General features: G+C 38.7%; 1 long non-coding RNA gene across 3 annotated transcripts; it reads right to left on the reverse strand.

The window, feature by feature from the left end:
* Nucleotides 1–3,860: 3,860 nt before the first annotated feature.
* LOC112643774 (uncharacterized) lies at nucleotides 3,861–7,608 on the reverse strand. 3 transcript variants are annotated; one of them, XR_007411099.1, is made up of 3 exons: nucleotides 7,203–7,597; nucleotides 6,505–6,708; nucleotides 3,861–3,985 (listed from the first exon to the last, which is right to left on the reverse strand). It is a non-coding gene; the product is annotated as an uncharacterized LOC112643774 (long non-coding RNA). The 3 variants fall into 3 exon arrangements; XR_004812379.2 differs by lacking the exon at nucleotides 3,861–3,985 and having other exon boundaries at nucleotides 6,440–6,708; nucleotides 7,499–7,608; XR_007411098.1 differs by lacking the exon at nucleotides 3,861–3,985 and having other exon boundaries at nucleotides 6,440–6,708.
* Between the last annotated feature and the right edge of the window lie 11,076 nt (nucleotides 7,609–18,684).

An 18,684-nucleotide genomic window follows, 5' to 3' on the forward strand; every position in this document is an offset into this window, starting at 1 on the left:
AATTCACTTCCAAATAAGATCAAATCCTGAAACATTACTTAACAAAGGTTTATCTATTTTTGGCTTCTTATTAATAATAAACTTAAGATATGTGGGTCTCTAAGTAAACATTTTGTGCCCCTTTGAAAAATTTACTGTGAAGGAGAATGTACTTCTAGAAATGAGAAAATGTATTTATAAATCCGCCAGTCTGCAGAATGCTAGTGTAAGAGACAGGTTACAATTGCTTATTTCTTACTTTTCACTACAAAGTGAGGATTTTAATCAATATATATAGTTAAAAGTACTTAGAAATAATAAGGGTAAAAGGAAACAACTCTATATGAAAGGTAGAGAAGGAAAGTTGAGTGAGGGATGCTTGGGTGGCTCAGCGGTTGAGCATCTGCCTTTGGTTCAGGGCATGATCTCAGAGTCCCGGGATCGAGTCCCATATCGGGCTCCCTGCATGGAGCCTGCTTCTCCCTCTCCTGTGTCTCTGCCTCTCTCTCTCTTTGTGTCTCTCATGAATAAATCAATAAAATCCTTTTAAAAAAATGAAAGTTGAATGTTCAAAATAGAGAAAAAGAAAAACTAGGACAAAACTGTAGAAGTTTTATGGAAAAGGAATCTTGGAAAAGGAATTTGGATAAACTGCAAAGATTGAAATTAATTTCTTCAAGCTTTTTTGAAAAAATAAGTTTCATTTTCAAAGTATATTAGTAAAAAATTAGAATTTGGTTTTCTATTAAAAGGACAGTTTTTCTTGGGCTTTCTGTATGCTTTTGATAACAAATTATGAAAAGTTTCTTTACCTTTTAAGTAATCTGCCTAAGTAACAAAGATTTTGTGTCTTACCAAGATAATTTAGTGTGCTTCATGTTATCTTTATCAAGTCTTTGATTACTTAAAACAAAGAACAAAATAAGCAAAAAAAACCCCAAAAAAACAAAAATCAAAAAACTTCTCAATATTAAAGGAGCTAACTTTTTCTCACCACTCTGTAAACTTCTGTATTTGCCTTTGATGTTTTCTATAGTCATTTTTGTTAAGTGAATATTTTTTTTTACAAACTCCCCATATATCAAATTCTAAATAAAACCTTTTAGACCTGAAGTTAACTTTGGGATTTTCTAGAGGGTTCTTGAAAAATCTCAAACAATTTGTTCTTTCTCTTTATAAAAAGGGAGATATTAAATGAATTATGCTTATTTGGTATGTTAATTATGTGGTAAGCATTGTCAAATAAGAAGTAACACTTCTTTATGTTGTATTTGTATAAGTATATGTTATAAGTGTTCTAGAAATTATATGCAATTTTTAAAGTCTGATGTGTACTGGTATAATGTTATCAGTCATTATCTTAAAACATTATCTTAAAATTATTATCTTAAAACATTGTATGTTACTGAAATAACCAAATTTCCTTATCAATCCCATTATACTTAGCTCTCATCAGATCTTTAACAATGGGCATTTGTAAGTTGTCATTTATGGACAGTTATTGTTCTACTCTGATGATTTTGCAAAAGTGAGACTTATGTGAAAAGGACCCTACCAAGAACTCTCAATTATTGACACTGCTGTCAAGGTACAAAGTGTTGAACCTTGGATGCATAGCTTACAACTAAAGAAAGCTCCATTTAACATCTAGTCCAACTCAGGTCCCTACTTTATTGTGTCAGACTCCCTAACTCTGGGATCTATTTACCTATCCCTAACAACCCCTAACCTGGGGAACCTTGATTCTGGATTCTTGATTCTCTGCACAAAGATTGGAACACAAGACAAGAGTCATCAAAATTAAACTGTTAGTGGTCTACAGTTCCTGAAATTTTACTGGCCTCTCTGGCTGTCACATTTCCAGTCTTGAGCCATAGATTCAAACAGGAATTACTGGAAAGTATTCTTGACTCCAAGTTAGCATCCTCTGGTAGATCACTGCTCTGTTGGCTAGGAGTAAGTACAAATGAGGCTATGACCAGGAACCTCACCTTAACCCTTGGAGATATTGCAGAATCTGTTGCTAAAGCAATAGCTGCCCTTCAAAAATTCCTAGATGCTATGGCCCAAGTTGTTTTGGGGAATAAGATAGCTCTTGATTATCTTTTTAGGAGAGCAAGGATGTGTTTGTCCTATGGCCAATACCACTTGCTGCACTTGGATTGACATTTCTGGGGAAGTCGAAATTCTGGGATCCCTGGGTGGCACAGCGGTTTAGCGCCTGCCTTTGGCCCAGGGCGCGGTCCTGGAGATCCGGGATCAAATCCCACGTCAGGCTTCCTGTGCATGGAGCCTGCTTCTCCCTCTGCCTGTGTCTCTGCCTCTCTCTCTCTCTCTCTCTCTGTGACTATCATAAATAAATAAAAATTAAAAAAAAAAAAAAAGAAATTCAAAAGATCACTTGTCTTAAGAAAGTGACCTTACAATGAGGTCTTTCTTTGATTTATTTGATTCTGATTGGCTTGGGTCTTGGAAGCCGTGGCTCTGAAGTACATTTCAGACATTGGGAATTTTTCTGCTTATGATAATCATAGTAGTCTTTTTGCTGTGCTGAGTTCTCTCAAAACCTTTAAATAGTATGTTCACATGTGACAGCCATCAAGCAAATGATCATCTTAAGACCAGAATATCAGAAAGAGAATGAAGAGAATGAAGGACTTAAAGAATTTGAACTTGAAGTTGTGACCCGTGAATACCATAGAAAGATTCAGCAAAAAGATGTAACACCTGATTAGCAGAAACTAGAGAACTTCAAAGGGGTAGCCTGGAGTAACACTACGAGAACTTCAAAGGGGTAGCCTGGAGTAACATTAATACCTTAAATTTTGATCACATCTCTCAAGACTCAGAGTGTGATCAAAAAGGGGAGAATAGGTAAAAAGAAGAAAAGTCCCCAAATAGAGTCACTTATGCTAAGCCCCACATCACCAAACCTAGATTTACCTTAATTACAGTTTGTCTTCTCCAAGAAATGGAATCTTAAACCAGGAATCACCTGGTTAGTATTAATGAGGTAATACTAACCTGATACGTGATAGACTCTTGCTCTCCTAAAGAAAAATACCCTTGCCACAACTAATCCACTTTTTGTTAGTATGACTCACTTGTCCCCTCACTCTTTTCTGCCTGTAAAAGTCTTTTTGTTCAGCTTTTCTATGCCTCTTTTTATCTGCTCTATAGAATGCAGCCCAATTCATGAGTCACTGAAAAAAAGCCGATACAATCTTTAATATTTACTCATTTGAATCTTTTAACATTACAAATCATCTAAAGCAGAAAATGCAGGCCATCATTGCCCATGCAAAATGGTAGAAAAATGGGGTTAACAGAAGAAAAAATATGACATTTAATGAATGAAATGGAATTAAAAGCCAATGGGCATTTGATTTCTCTTATCCACACTCCTTACATGTAGACAGGAAAATAGCTCTTGGGGCAGTTCATCCCATTGCTTCCTTTCTTAATTTTCTTTTGGTTATCCTTGTAAGAATGGGAAAGAACTGGCCCTCACCCAAGAAGCTTTGTTGTTTTTTTATCCCCCAAGCAAAACTCATCAATAATCTGAAATGGTTTAACACCCCTTGTTGGTATTATTTAGGTATTTCTGAGAATGCTAATGAACAATTCAATTTGGCACTTTAGAAAAACACAATCTGGTAGTGTTATTTGGCTGTTATTCACACTTGCTAATGATTGACTCTCTTTGGCTTTTATGTGTTGGAGTCCAACCCACCACGTTTTTCAGGGGGCAGGGCTGAAAAGCAAGTAACTAGCTTATCATAGGTGAAACTTGTAAGCTTGAGGTTTAAACTGGGGCCTGCTTAGACACTACCTACTCAACACAAGACTAAATGGAACAAAATAAAGTCTGGCCATGTTCATCAGGGTCGCCATTGTGGTGGCATGCAAATATTTACCAGGCATTCATTGTATGGGAACACTGTGTTAAATACATTACCAGGCAAGGTAAACAGACATAGTCCTTGACCTTCTGAGGTGTTATAACCTAAAAGTGTGGGGGCAATAGAGATAAATATATAAATGATTAAAAGCAAATATTCTGTGCTCACTCTTTTCCTAGTGCTCACCAGATAGAGGCGCAGGAGAAACACTTAACATTAATCGAGCACCTGAAAACAGTTTCTGTTTCTGACTTTTTTCTTTTCAGGAGAAAGATAAAAAGCAAGCATAATTCTCCCTTCCCTCAGTTTTCTAGATGGAACATTGGAACATTATCAATTGTATTTCATTAATTCCAGGGAATATAGTCCAGGAGACAAGTTACATCTAGAAAAACCCAGAAGTCAATAACTATACAAGTTTATATAAGGATGAAGTTGTTCTATTATTAGTTTTGCAGGAAGAGCTGTGTTGTCCTGACCTTTTTACTTTCTTAGAGCAACATCTCTATGCCCCTCCACTCTATTGCATGCTTTTCTTATTTTTCTGTCTGAGAAGAAATCTTTAAGGGATATGGAACTTATAGACATTATATCTAAATAGCACTTTCGTGCTTTGGTCATTTGTTGCCAGGAATTATTCTGGGAAAATGATAGCTCTGGAAGGTCAGCTAATCCTAGCCACCACTCAATCCCATGGTGGAGGTGGGGGTGGAGAGCTCAGTGTTCCCAGATGTAGAGGGATGAGCAGGGGATTAATCCCCTCTACAAACATATCCTCTCCTGACCCATATGTGCATCGAGGGTAAGAAGTTTCAGTTGAAACATTCCTTTCTTTCTTTATTTGTGTAACTCAGAAAGTAGGCTACCCTCTGCTTAGTGATGAGGGGTTCCAGTTCGGCAGATAGGAAAGATACTGAGTGATTCTAGCAGATTTCAGTACCAATTCTACCCCCCAGGCAATAAGGGAGAATCAGTTATGTATGGGTTTATAAGAGCTTGAGGTCTGGGATTGTTAATCTTCCATTTCTCTCTCTCTTTTAAAGACTGGTTTAAATAAGACTGATACCAAGGCACCTGTGTGGCTCACTCTGTTGAGTGTTTAACTCTTGCTTTTGGCTCAGGCCATGAGCTCAGGGTTGTGAGAGCAAGCCCCACCACCTTGGAATCCACACTGGACCTGGAGTCTGCTTGAGATTCTCTCTCTCTCTCTCTACCCCTCATCCTATGTGGGCATGTACCCACTAAAAATAAATAAATAAATAAAACTTTAAAAAAATAAGACTTTGGGGTGCCTGGGTAGCTCAGTGAGTTAGATGTCTGCCTCCAGCTCAGGTCATGATCCTGGGGTCCTGCAATTGAGCCCCACTGAGCTCCCTGCTTAGCCAGAAGTCTGCTTTTCCCTCTTCCTCTCCCTCTGCCTCTCTCCTGCTAATGCTTTATCGCTCTCTCTCTCAAAAAAAATCTTTAAAAAAACCCAAGACTGATATCTGGCCTAAATAATATTAAACTATATTAATTAAAAGAGTAAATAAATATATAATGGTTTGACAGGTAACTTGTAGAGATAGTATCTCCCAATCAAGTATATTATCATATTAAATTATTGAATGTTTTTTTCATTTTATCACAGATAGTGGCTTTGATTGAGACAATGGAGTGAAACCTCAAAACATTTTGAGTTTAATAAATCTCATTACTAGCAGAATGACTATCATCAATTATTCCAAATCAGATCCAGTAAATTCTGCCGGCTACTCATTTTCCAAAACTTGATCACAATGCTTTAAAGTGACAAAGAGAGGTTCTTTATCTTTAAATCCATTTGCTTTTTACCATATTAGTACAATTTATTTGTGATGTTGTTCAAGCATTTGTTTAATGTAAACTCTGTAGCAATTCATTTATAGTTTGAAAACCATAAACAGGCTGTTGGCAGCAACTTCTGTGGCACTGGGTATGTGAAATATATGTACAGAATTAGGAGATACTAATATTGTTTAAACTATAATATAAATTTATTTAGATTTTAATGTCAACATGTGCCATTGTAGCCATCTAAGTACACTTAAAACATAGAGAATCTAGGGGTGCCTGGGTGGTGCAGTTGGTTAAGCGCCCAACTCTTGGCTCAAGTCATGATCTCAGGATCATAAGATTGAGCCCCAAGTCAGGCTCCATGATCAGCAGGGAGTCTGTTTGAGTTTCTCTCCCTCCTCTGTCTACCCCTCCTCCTGCTTGTACCTGTCTCTCTAAAATAAATAGATCTTTAAAAATACGTAGTGAAAACAAATACATAGTGAATCCATTATGAGAGATGTCAACAGCTTTTCATCAACTCAGTTTCAGATGAGGAAACTGTAGCCCACAGGATTAAGGCAGGGTACTTAGAGCAGACAATAAAAAGCACCCATCTTGTCACAAATGAAATTTAGCCTAAACTATTCACAAGTCAAGGAGAGAACTGATCCTTAAATTCTGACCCTTAAAACCCCTGCTGAACCCTGGTGTGAAAAAATATTCTGAACCAATAGCAAACATCACTCGATTTTTCTAGAGTATACTTCAAAGCTTTTCTTTACTTAAAGAATAAACAAAACAATATTTTGCATATGTATAATATTACCGTATCCTTTATGAGTGCTATTAATCTTCATAGTTGAAACAGCAGAAATTCAAAGAAAGTTGTTCACTGATGTTTTCACAGCTGGTAGAGAGGACAGACAACATCACCACCATATTTAGTTATGGGTATAGGGAGGTTGCTGATTTTCATTAGATTTTCAGTTTCAAGTGCAGGCATTTGCTGATAGGATAAAGCCATTTAAGACTGTTGAGGAAAAAAGATGGTAGAATTGAAGGGATTCCCAGCTGCCACTTTGAATAGGGATTTCTGGAAGCTTCTCAGGCTTTGGAATATTAAATGGCACTCAAATGAGTGGTCTCAGTCCAGTTATAGAAATGAAAGCATGAGTAGTCCTTAGGCACTACTGAATAATCAAATAGATACATTGGCTCATTTACTATTATTTCTTGATTATGGGTTCACTACTTCAAAATAAAAATATTTAAACTCAGGAAAATATGTTGAATATTGAATGGACTATAAGACATTATAGTTCTTCCCACAACATTTAAAATTCCCAGCATCTAATGCTTATTGAGATTCTCTCTGTCCAGGTCAATAGAGTAAAAAAGATAGCTCTTAATGATCACAGTTGCCAGATCTTTTTAATTACTAGTGTTCTAGAAGTAACAGGTGAATTCTTTTGCCTAGTGGTTCCCCCAGTATTTTCCAAATGAAAAAGGCTTCATTTGACTGACCTGTCACAAAACAGTTACAGGATTTAGCCTGGAAAATTGTCTAACTTTCAAAGATTGTTATTGAAGAACGTTTTAGGAGATCCCTGTGAATGCTTTGAAAGAATTGTGAATGTTCTGATTTCGAGCTTGTTTAAAAGAAACATGGTACTCAAGAGCTGCGACAACAAACCTTCTCACTTAGTTGAAGAAAGTGCTAACTAAATGCATTCCAGGTATTCACCTTTTTTCTATTTCTGCCTGCTGTTGAGTCTCTACAGGGTATATCAAGAGGCTCTAAAATGATTTTATCATCTAACCTCTGGAGTTTACCAGTTACTGTTGGAACTCCTGCTCTGGTCAGAGTAAATTCAGAAAAAATAATTATGCAGGACCAAGCTGCTAGGAGGGATGTTGGGGACATGTCGACTCACAATAGAACATTGATATCACAATGAGAATACAGCAATAGAATAGTAACATAACCCCAGCTACTGGTCTATACTAGGAATATGCCCATATCAGCCTTAAATTCCACCCTGCTCAATCTTTTTAAGTCATATGGATGCTGGAGTCTTTTTTTTCCTTTGTGGCTATTTTCTAGATTTCCTGAATCTGGGCTCTTTCAGTTCTGTCTCCATCCAGCTTTGATATATTTGTGTTTGGTGTACCCCTCTCAGTGAGCTTCAATTATGTGAAAGAGAAGGGACCAGTGGTGGTTGTGTGGACTTTTTTCCTCCCACTCCCTTCCTTTTGTGTCATTCCTTTTCTCCAAGGACATGGAAGAAGGAGAAGAGAGAGAGAGAGAAGGATTAAGATGAAGCTGGATAGATAAGCCTGTGGCTGGTTTTATTACTCTGAATGAAGGTACAGGATCTAAAGGCAGCCCTGCTTTATTCGAGCCAGAGCAAGGTTGATGGGAGACCAGGTGTGGGAGTATGCCCCTACAAGAAAGGGTATTTCAGTGATTACACATTAACTATGTTCACTGAGGGGAAAGTAGATTTAAAAAAGCAGATGTTCCTGCAGCCCAGTAGAATGAGAACCACTCTTGATCCTGTCAAAAGAACATTTTGAATCAAAGGGGCTTCATGGAAGCAAAAGAGTTTTGTGATTGAGTGCTATGATGTGGCCTTTTAATCATTAAACCTTTTCATAGTGGTAAAATGAACCTCCATTGTCGTGGCCACACCAATAAGGTCATCCAACTTAGAGAAAAAGAAGGACTTTGCTATGGGAGAGGGCACTAAAAGAAGGGGATGGGCAGGCAGCCCTGTGGCATTTATAAGGTAATAGCAGCAGTACATTGAAAAGAGAGAGAAGGCTGTCCAGGTTTGTTTGTTCAGTTTATTTTCCTGGCAACACGCTCTTACAAGCTGAACACGCCTTGAACAATGAACATTACTATTTTACAGATGGTCTGTTCCCCTCTTTTGTTTCCACACACAGTTTTACTGGATTGGTTTAGTTTTTACTGTTCTCTAAGTAAAGATTACTTAGGAATGTTGATTGGAAATAGCATTTTATTCCATTTTTTTTTTTTTTTTAGAGGCAGGGGAAGGGCTGAAGGAGAGGGAGAAAGAGAATCTTAAGCAGGTCCACACTCAGCAAGAAGCCCAAAGCGGAACTCAATTTAAGGACCCTGAGATCATGACTTGAGCCAAAACCAAGAGTTGGATGCTTAACTGACTGAGCTACCCAGGTGCCCTGGAAATGGCATTTTATTCTTAATCACTTTTCTACAGCTGTGGTGGAGCCATTAGCATGACCAGGAGGAGAGAATTGCATTGCCCCCTCTCCTGAGATTAATCAAACTGTCTGGTCTGAGCCAGGAGATGAGATTTATGAAGACACTGCCTCTATCTCCATTTCTGGAAAGGAACCTGCATTTTGGCTGACCTCATCATGATTGACTCACTACTATTTTTTTTTTCTTGAACATTTCCTATGACTTTGAAGTTCCACTGTTCTTTTCTGCTATAGTTTTCTATCGAGACAAACACTAGATCTTCTAATACAGTTGTTTTTCTTTTGCATCTTCCCCAATTGAAACTGTGTGCCCATGAAACACCAACTCCCCATTCCCCTCTTCCCGCAGCCCCCAGCAACCACTATTCTACGTTCTAGCTCCATGAATTTGATGACTTCAGGTACTTCACATAAGTAGAAGTCAGGAGAAAGTGAGAAATGAGAATAGGAGAGAAATTCTAACCAACTAAAGTTTATAGAATTTGGTTAACCATTTGGATTTAAAGTTTTCACCTTGCCTTCAGTGGGAAGAAGTTGAAAATAAACATCAGAAACATTCTACAATGACTAAACTGTATCATCTACTCTATGATATCACCAGGCACCAGCCCAGCCCAGCCCAGCTCCGCCTACCTGGACAAAGCACCCCTTCACACGGCCAGACCTTTCTTTGAGCTACTGATGACTTACCTCAGACGAGCCTTTCAGGTGTCCCAGCAATTCTTTGCTTTTTGAGGTGATTCACTACTCAGATTTTTTTGACCACTATTAACATTCTTTCTCTACTACTCTCAGATCCCCATCATTTTCTTCTCTTCCTCACTCCTGGCTTATGTCACTGACATAAAGTATAGCATTCAGAAAGGAAGTTCCACAAGCTCCCACCATAAAATCTACCCATTCACTTGCCTCTGGGCCCACAATTGTTATCCCTCTTGTTATTAAGAGTAAACCCTCTCTGCTCCTACCTCTTGTTATTAAGAGTAAACCCTCTCTGCTCCTACCTCAGAAAACCCCCCCTACAGGGACATGGCCCCCATCTCATCTTGCCTACGTAGGAAATTGCTCTTTGGTCCTCTGCCCTCTCCCTTAACCTGTGTTTTCCCCTCTTCTGAATCACTCTATGAACATGCAAACATGTTATTATTTCTCCTTTCTTTAAAAAAAAGAATTTTCTCTTGATTCACACCCCATCCTTTGTTTAGTGCCAGATTTTTTGTTTGTTTGTTTCTTTGGATAGCAAAAATACTTGAGTGACCTGTATACTTTCTATCCTCTTAACATTGATATCTCTCTTGAACACACTCCAGTCAAGCTATTAGAACTTCACTAAAACTACATTTACATGGATAGATCCAATGGTACATCCTTAATTTTACCTTATCTGGCCTTATAAGCAGCCTTTGACCAAGCTCATCACCCTCCCTTCATTGAACCTTCTGCATGGGGCTTCTAGGACACCACACTCTCTTGGTTTTTCTCCCACCTTACTGTTTACTCCTCAGAGCATTCTCCTGGTTCCTGTTTACCATCACTCCATCTGAAATTTGGAGCACCCTGGCCTCATTCCTGGGACTACTCCTGTAGTCTATGAGACTATCATGCCCTCAGTGAGCTTAGCTTGTTTCATGGCCTTTTAACTATAGAGCTGCACATCCAACTGCCCATTTGACATGTCCCCCTGGATGTATAATAGACATTGCTAATTTAATATGCACCAAGTATAATTGTTTTTATATTTATTTATTTATTTTATATATAGAGAGAGATTGAATGCTGAGTGTGGAGCTCCATGTGGGGCATGATCCCAGGACCCTGAGATCATGACCTGAGCCTGAGCCCAAACCAGGAGTCAGACACTGAAAACCAGCTGAGCCACCTAAGCACTCTGCACCAAACACACTTTTTAAATTCAACATCAAATCTGCTCAATCCTTTTTCAGGTATGCATTTCTCAATTAAGAGAAATGGCTATTTCCTCAAATGATAGAAACTTTATTCCTTTAGTTACTTAGCCTATAAACTTGGAGTCATTATTGATTTCTAAGTTCCTTATGGGACGTATATTCAATTCATTAGCAAGTCACATAAGCTCCACTCCAATATCAGCCAGAATGTGACCACTTTGTGTCACTCTCTACTCACTACTCTGGAGCAAGCCACCATTTCTCTCCTGGATTATGCAATCTCAACACACTAGTCACAGTGATTTTGGTAGTGTAAGTAAGGAGCTTTCCCCATCCAAAACATATACCATTACCTGTGTGTTTCTCTTTATGTAGACTATCTTTTAATTAAGGAGATTTATAAAATCTTTTAGTGGTTCCCCTAATCCAACTGAATTAATTGATTAATTAATAGATTCATATTAAAAACGGTTTCTCTACAACACAATGTAGTTCTGCTCTGTCACATGACATCTCTGAAGGCATCTACTATGCTTGTCCTCATTTACACATTGGCCTCCTTGCTGTTCCTAGATTGTACCAGGTGCAGTTTTGCCACAGGGCCTTTAATCTTGCAGTTCTCTCTGCTTGATAGTGCTTTTCTCCCAGATATCTGCATTGTTGGTTTTCAAGCTTTCTTCAGATCTTTTTTTAAAATTTTTGTATATTTTTTTATTGGAGTTTAACAGCATTTAGTATAACACCCAGTACTCACCCTGTCAAGTGCCCCCCTCAGTGCCCCTCACCCAGTCACCTCATTTCCCGGCCCACCTCCCCTTCCACTACCCCTTCTTCGTTTCCCAAAGTTAGGAGTCTCTCATGTCCTGTTTCCCTCTCTGATTTTTCCCACTCATTTTCTCTCCTTTCCCCTATAATCCCTTTCACTATTTTTTATATTCCCTGTATAAGTGAAACCATATAATGTTTGTCCTTCTCCGATTGACTTATTTCACTCAGCATAATACCCTCCAGTTCCATCCACGTCGAAACAAATGATGGGTATTCGTCCTTTCTGATGGCTGAGTAATATTCCATTGTATATACAGACAACATCTTCTTTATCCATTCATCTCTTGATGGACACCGAGGCTCCTTCCACAGTTTGGCTATTGTGGACATTGCTGCTAGAAACATCGGGGTGCAGGTATCTTGGTTTTTCACTGCATCTGTATCTTTGGGGTAAATCCCCAGCAGTGCAATTGCTGGGTTTTAGGGCAGATCTATTTTTAACTCTTTGAGGAACCTCCACACAGTTTTCCAGAGTGGCTGCACCAGTTCACATTCCCACCAACAGAGCAAGGTTCCCCTTTCTCCACATCCTCTCCAACATTTGTTGTTTCCTGCCTTGTTAATTTTCCCCATTCTCACTGGTGTGAGGTGGTATCTCATTGTGGTTTTGATTTGTATTTCCCTGATGGCAAGTGGTGCGGAGCATTTTCTCATGTGCTTGTTGGCCATGTCTATGTCTTCCTCTGTGAGATTTCTCTTCATGTCTTTTGCCCATTTCATGATTGGATTGTTTGTTTCTTTGGTGTTGAGCTTAATAAGTTCTTTATAGATCTTGGAAACTAGCCCTTTATCTGATAAGTCATTTGCAAATATCTTCTCCCATTCTGTAGGTTGTCTTTGAGTTTTGTTGACTATTTCTTTTGCTGTGCAGAAGCTTCTTATCTTGATGAAGTCCCAATAGTTCATTTTTGCTTTTGTTTCTCTTGCCTTCATAGATATGTCTTGCAAGAAGTTACTGTGGCCAAGGTCAAAAAGGTGTTGCCCGTGTTTTCCTCTAGGATTTTGATGGAATCTTGTCTCACTTTAGATCTTTCATCCATTTTGAGTTTATCTTTGTGTATGGTGTAAGAGAATGGTCCAGTTTCATTCTTCTGCACGTGGATGTCCAATTTTCCCAGCACCACTTACTGAAGACACTGTCTTTCTTCCAGTGGATAGTCTTTCCTACTTTGTCGAATATTAGTTGACCATAGAGTTGAGGGTCCATTTCTGGATTCTCTCTTCTGTTCCATTGATCTATGTGTCTGTGTCTGTTTCTGTGCCAGTACCACACTGTCTTGAAGATCACAGCTTTATAGTGATCTTTATACAACCTGAAATCTGACATTGTGATGCCCCCAGCTCTGGTGTTCTTTTTCAGTACTCCCCTGGCTGGCTATTCGGGGTCTTTTCTGATTCCACAGAAATCAGCTTAAGATGATTTGTTCCAACTCTCTGAAGAAAGTCCATGGCATTTTGATAGGGATGGCATTAAATGTGTAAATTGCCCTGGGTAGCATAGACATTTTCACAATGTTAATTCTTCCAATCCATGAGCATGGAATATTTTTCCATCTCTTTGTGTCTTCCTCAATTTCTTTCAGAAGTGTTCTGTAGTTTTTAGGGTATAGATCCTTTACCTCTTTGGTTAGGTTTATTCCTAGGTATCTTATGCTTTTGGGTGCAATTGTAAATGGGATTGACTCCTTAATTTCTCTTCCTTCAGTCTCATTGTTAGTGTATAGAAATGCCACTGACTTCTGGGCATTGATTTTGTATCCTGCCACACTCCCGAATTGCTGTATGAGTTCTAGCAATCTTGGGGTGGAGTCTTCTGAGTTTTCTATGTGCAGTATCATGTCATCGGCGAAGAGGGAGAGTTTGACTTCTTCTTTGCCAATTCAAATCCTTTAATGTCTTTTTGTTGTCTGATTACTGAGGCTAGGACTTCCAGTACTATGTTGAATAGCAGTGGTGAGAGTGGACATCCCTGTCTTGTTCCTGATCTTGGGGGAAAGGCTCCCAGTGTTTCCCCATTGAGAATTATATTTGCTGTGGGCTTTTCGTAGATGGCTTTTAAGATGCTAAGGAATGTTCCCTCAATCCCTACACTCTGAAGAGTTTTGATCAGGAATGGATGCTGTATTTTGTCAAATGCTTTCTCTGCATCTAATGAGAGGATCATATGGTTCTTGTTTTTTCTCTTGTTGATATGATCTGTCCCATTGATTGTTTTGTGAGTGTTGAACCAGCCTTGCATCCCAGGGATAAATCCCACTTGGTCATGGTGAATAATCTTACTGTACTGTTGGATCCTATTGGCTAGTATCTTGTTGAAAATTTTTGCATCTGTGTTCATCAGGGATACTGGCCTATAATTCTTTTTTTTTTTAAGATTTTATTTATTTATTCGAGAATGAGAGAGAGAGAGAGAGAGAGAGATTGAGAGAGGCAAAGACATAGGCAGAGGGAGAAGCAGGCTCCATGCAGGAGCCTGATGCGGGACTGATCCAGGGACTCTAGGAGCACACCCTGGGCCAAAGGCAGGCGCTAAACTGGTGAGCCACCCAGGGATCCCCCGGTCCTATAATTCTCCTTTTTGGTGGGGTTGTCTGACTTTGGAATTTAGGTGATGCTGGCCTCATAAAACAAGTTTGGACATATTCTGTCCCTTTTTATCCTTCAGAACAGTGTTAGTAGAATAGGTATTATTTCTTCTTTAAACGTTTGATAGAATTCCCTTGGGAAGCCATCTGGCCCTGGACTTTTGTGTCTTGGGTGGTTTTTGATGACTGCTTCAATTTCCTCCCTGGTTATTGGCGTGTTCAGGTTTTCTATTTCTTCCTGTTCACAGTTTGGGTAATTTGTGGTTTTCCAGAAATGCATCTATTTCTTCTAGATTGCCCAATTTATTGGTGTATAGCTGCTCATAACATGTTTTTAAAATCATTTGTATTTCGTTGGTATTGGTTGTGATCTCTCCTCTTTCATTCATGATTTTATTAATTTGAGTCTTTTCTCTCTTCTTTATAATAAGGCTGGCTAATGGTTTATTTTTCTTATTAATTCTTTCAAAGAACAAACTCCTGGTTTTGTTGATCTGTTCCACACATCTTCTGGTCTCTATTTCATTGAGTTCTGCTTGAATCTTTATTATCTCTCTTCTTCTGGATAGGTTTTATTTTCTAGGTGTAGATTTTATTTGCTGTTCTTTCTCTAGTTCCTTTAGGTATGAGGTTAGCTTGTGTATTTGAGTCTTTTCCATTTTTTTGAGGGATGCTGGTATTGTGATGTATTTCCTATTGCGATGTATTTCCCTCTTAGGACTGCTTTTGTTGTATCCCAAAGATTTTGAACAGTTGTATCTTCATTTTCATTAGTTTCCATGAATCTTTTTAATGCTTCTCTAATTTCTTGGTTGACCTGTTCATCTTTTAGTAGGATGCTCTTTAATCTCCACGTGTTTAAGTTTCTTCCAAATTTCTTCTTGTGATTGAGTTCTAGTTTCAAAGCATTATGGTCTGAAAATATGCAGGGGACAATCCCAATCTTTTGGTATTGGTTGAGACCTGATTTGTGACCCACTATGTGGTCTATTCTTCAGAAAGTTCCATGTGCACTTGAGAAGAATGTGTGTTCAGTTGCATTCAGATGGGAAGTTCTGTATATATCTGTGAAATCCATCTGGTCCAGTGTATCATTTAAAGCCCTTGTTTCTGTGGTAATGTTGTGCTTAGAAAATCTGTCATTTGCAGAAAGTGCTGTGTGGAATTCTCCTACTATTACTGTATTATTATCTAAATATCTCTTCATTTTGGTTATTAATTGATTGATGTACTTGGCAACTCCCACATTAGGGGCATAAAAATTCATGATTGTTAGGTCTTCTTGTTGGATAGACCCTTTATGTATGATATAATGTCCCTCTTCATCTCTTACTACAGTCTTTGAGATAAACTTTAATTTATCTGATATGAGGATTGCTACCCTAGCTTTCTTTTGAGGACCATTTGAATGGTAAATGGTTCTCCAACCTTTCATTTTCAGGTTGGAGGTGTCCTTAGGTCTAAAATGAGTCTCTTGGGCAGCCTGGGAGGCTCAGCGGTTTAGTGCCACCTTCATCCCAGAGCATGATCCTGGAGACCTGGGATCAAGTCTCACATCGGACTCCCTGCTCGGAGCCTGCTTCTCCCACTGCCTGTGTCTCTACCTCTCTCTCTCTCTCTCTCTCCGTTTCTCCTGAATAAATAAATAAAATCATTTTTTTAAAAAAAGAAACATTTAAAAAAATAAACAAAAAATAAAATGAGTCTCTTTACGATAGCAATGGATTGGTCTTGCTTTTTTATCCAGTCCGAAACCCTGTGTCTTTTGATGTGATCATTTGGCCCATTCACATTCAGAGTAACTATTGAAAGAAATGAATTTAGTGTCATCTTTCTTCAGATCTTTATTCAAAACTCATCTTGTCAATAAGACCTACTGTGGTCATCCAGTCTATCATTTCAACATTGCTATTGACGGAATGTTTGTGTCTCCCCAAATTCATATGTTGAAACTTAATTCACAATGTGATGGAATTTGGAGGTAGGACCTCGGGGAAGAGGCTAGGTCATAAGGCTGGAACCCTCATGACCTGAATTGGTGCCCTTATAAAAGAGACTCCAAAGAGCTCCCTTATCCCTTCTACCATGTGAAGACTCAGTGCAAAGCCAGTTGTCTAAGAACTAGGAAGGGGTTCTCACCAGTTACCAGATCTGCTAGCACCTTCATCTTGGGCATTCCAGCCTTCAGACCTGTGAGAAATAAATTTCTGTTATTTATATGCCCCCTAGTCTATGGTATTCTGTGATAGCAGTACAAATGGACTAAGACACTTTCATTCCTGATGTTTTGTATTCTTCTCTGATTTTTTTCCCTCCTTTACACTTAGGACAATCCTGTAGAGTAAACATTTCCTTATTTATCTGATTCATAACCATCTTCCCTACTAAAATATCAGCCTGAGGGGCAGAATTTTTGGCTGTCTGCCTCACTGCTGTATCCTCAGCCTCAAATATTCATAATAATGAACATCAATTTATATAGCACTTAATATTGACCAGTTTACCAATCACTTTAAGCACCACTTTGGATTCTCCAATTCTAATTTGCCTGTTGTTCCTGTTGCTATAGCAGTCCTACATACATGTGGGCTCTGGCTTTATACTTGTGGAACCTAACAGTGCCTCACCTCACGTCTGATCTCATGTACCTTTTGCTTCCCAGCCCAGGGGTCCTCTCCTGGTCCAAATTGTGAGTCACCCAAATACCTTGCTTGGTGCTCATGCATGTACCACCCATGAGGCATTCTTTAAGTAATGGGAGATGAAAGCCATAAAGTTAACTACCCCCTTTTTTCCCCCAGGGCAGACTGTCCAAATGTAGGTTATATTACTTCTCAAAGGATGATCCCATGAGATGGAATAGTTAGTTCCATTTAGCAATGGACAACTCAATAGTGCAGCCTTGTATTCTGTTTCCCTGTGACTGAATTCTCTAATAAAGTTATGACACAGACATCTTTCTTCAACCTCATATGTCTGGAGGAACCCAAGGTAAAAGACTTGGTATCAGGAGTGACCCTAGAAAACATGCTCAGAGTGAGATATTTAGCTGGATTGTTTATCAGGCTGACATCAGTAAGGACCCCTTGTTGGGTGGTGACAACACCTGGCAATAATTAAAGCTTTCCTCTAGAATTAATTAGGATGAAGTAAGGATGGAAGGTGATGGGTTGAGATATGCAGTGGCTTTAGAATTTGATTACATGGGCTAATGCTAATTATATGAATTGTGGAATGAGCCGACTTTTGTTAACAAAAGTCTTGGAAAAAGGAAATGATGGGCTCAGAGCAGCTACTGTCAACTCAAAGCTTGACATGAGATCCAGGGGACTTCTACAAAAGCATTTAAGAAGACTCTCATTTTCTGTGGTGACAGAGACAGCTGTGGTGAAAATGAAGCCAAGGATATCATTGTAAGTGTGGGACATCTGTAGAGAAGATAAATGGGCAGCCTTGGCAGATTTCCTCTGTCAAAGTTGGAGTCTTTATAAGAAAAGAATGGGACCTTGAAATCTTGAATAGGGACATTTAATTGGACAAGCCTGAGAATAATAAATCCCCAGTTTCCTTTGTAACTTCAAAACTGCCTCTTGCTTAGGTGCAAAGCAATAGACTTGATACCTTATAGGCACCCATAAAATAATGCTTAATCTTCTCAAGATCTTCACCTGCCACACCACTCATTGCCCTCAGGGCCATAACCAGGGCCAGGTCTCCACACAGCCTGCATAGAGTAGGTCAGTACTTATTCAAAAAGAAAATAACTTATATATCAAAAGAATCACAAGATTTGGCTATTAATACCTGTAAGCACTGGGGGATTACAAGTGAGAAAGGATCCTGAGGGTGTTGGACCAAGAAGATGGGGGAGGACACCATATAAGGCTAGAGCATGAAAATTTATTAACATGAAGTCATTAACCCATGACTCAAGTTTCAATTTTCAATTTCAATTGAAAAATTGAAACTTTTCAATTTTTTTTTTAATGGCGTGAGCTAATCCTATTTGGTCCTGATCCCTGGAATGTGTACCTGTTGTGTTATAAGAAAATGGAGGGAAAAAAAGAAAAGAAAATGGACTATTAGCAGATGTGATTAAGTTAAATATGTTGACATAGGAATATTATCCTAGATTATTTGGATAGCCCCTAAATCCAATCATAAGAGAAAGTAGAAGGAGATTACATTCAGAAAAGGAGGCAATATGATTAGAATGGAATGATGTAGCTCGATCAAAGAATTTGCAATCACCTCATCCCCTTCAAAACTCAAATAGATCATAGCAAATAACAGTGGATCACTTTGTGTGGTAGCCCCAATTGCAGCTGAGCTGCCATTTCAAATGTAATGATTTACAGCAGTAGATCAACACAGCTTATTGATCTTCTGAATGCATAATTGTTTATTCTATCAGTAGGGAAGACAAAAACAAGTTGG

The sequence above is a fragment of the Canis lupus genome, chromosome 1, assembly GCF_003254725.2.
Source record: "Canis lupus dingo isolate Sandy chromosome 1, ASM325472v2, whole genome shotgun sequence".
In the NCBI taxonomy this organism is placed as follows: domain Eukaryota; kingdom Metazoa; phylum Chordata; class Mammalia; order Carnivora; family Canidae; genus Canis; species Canis lupus.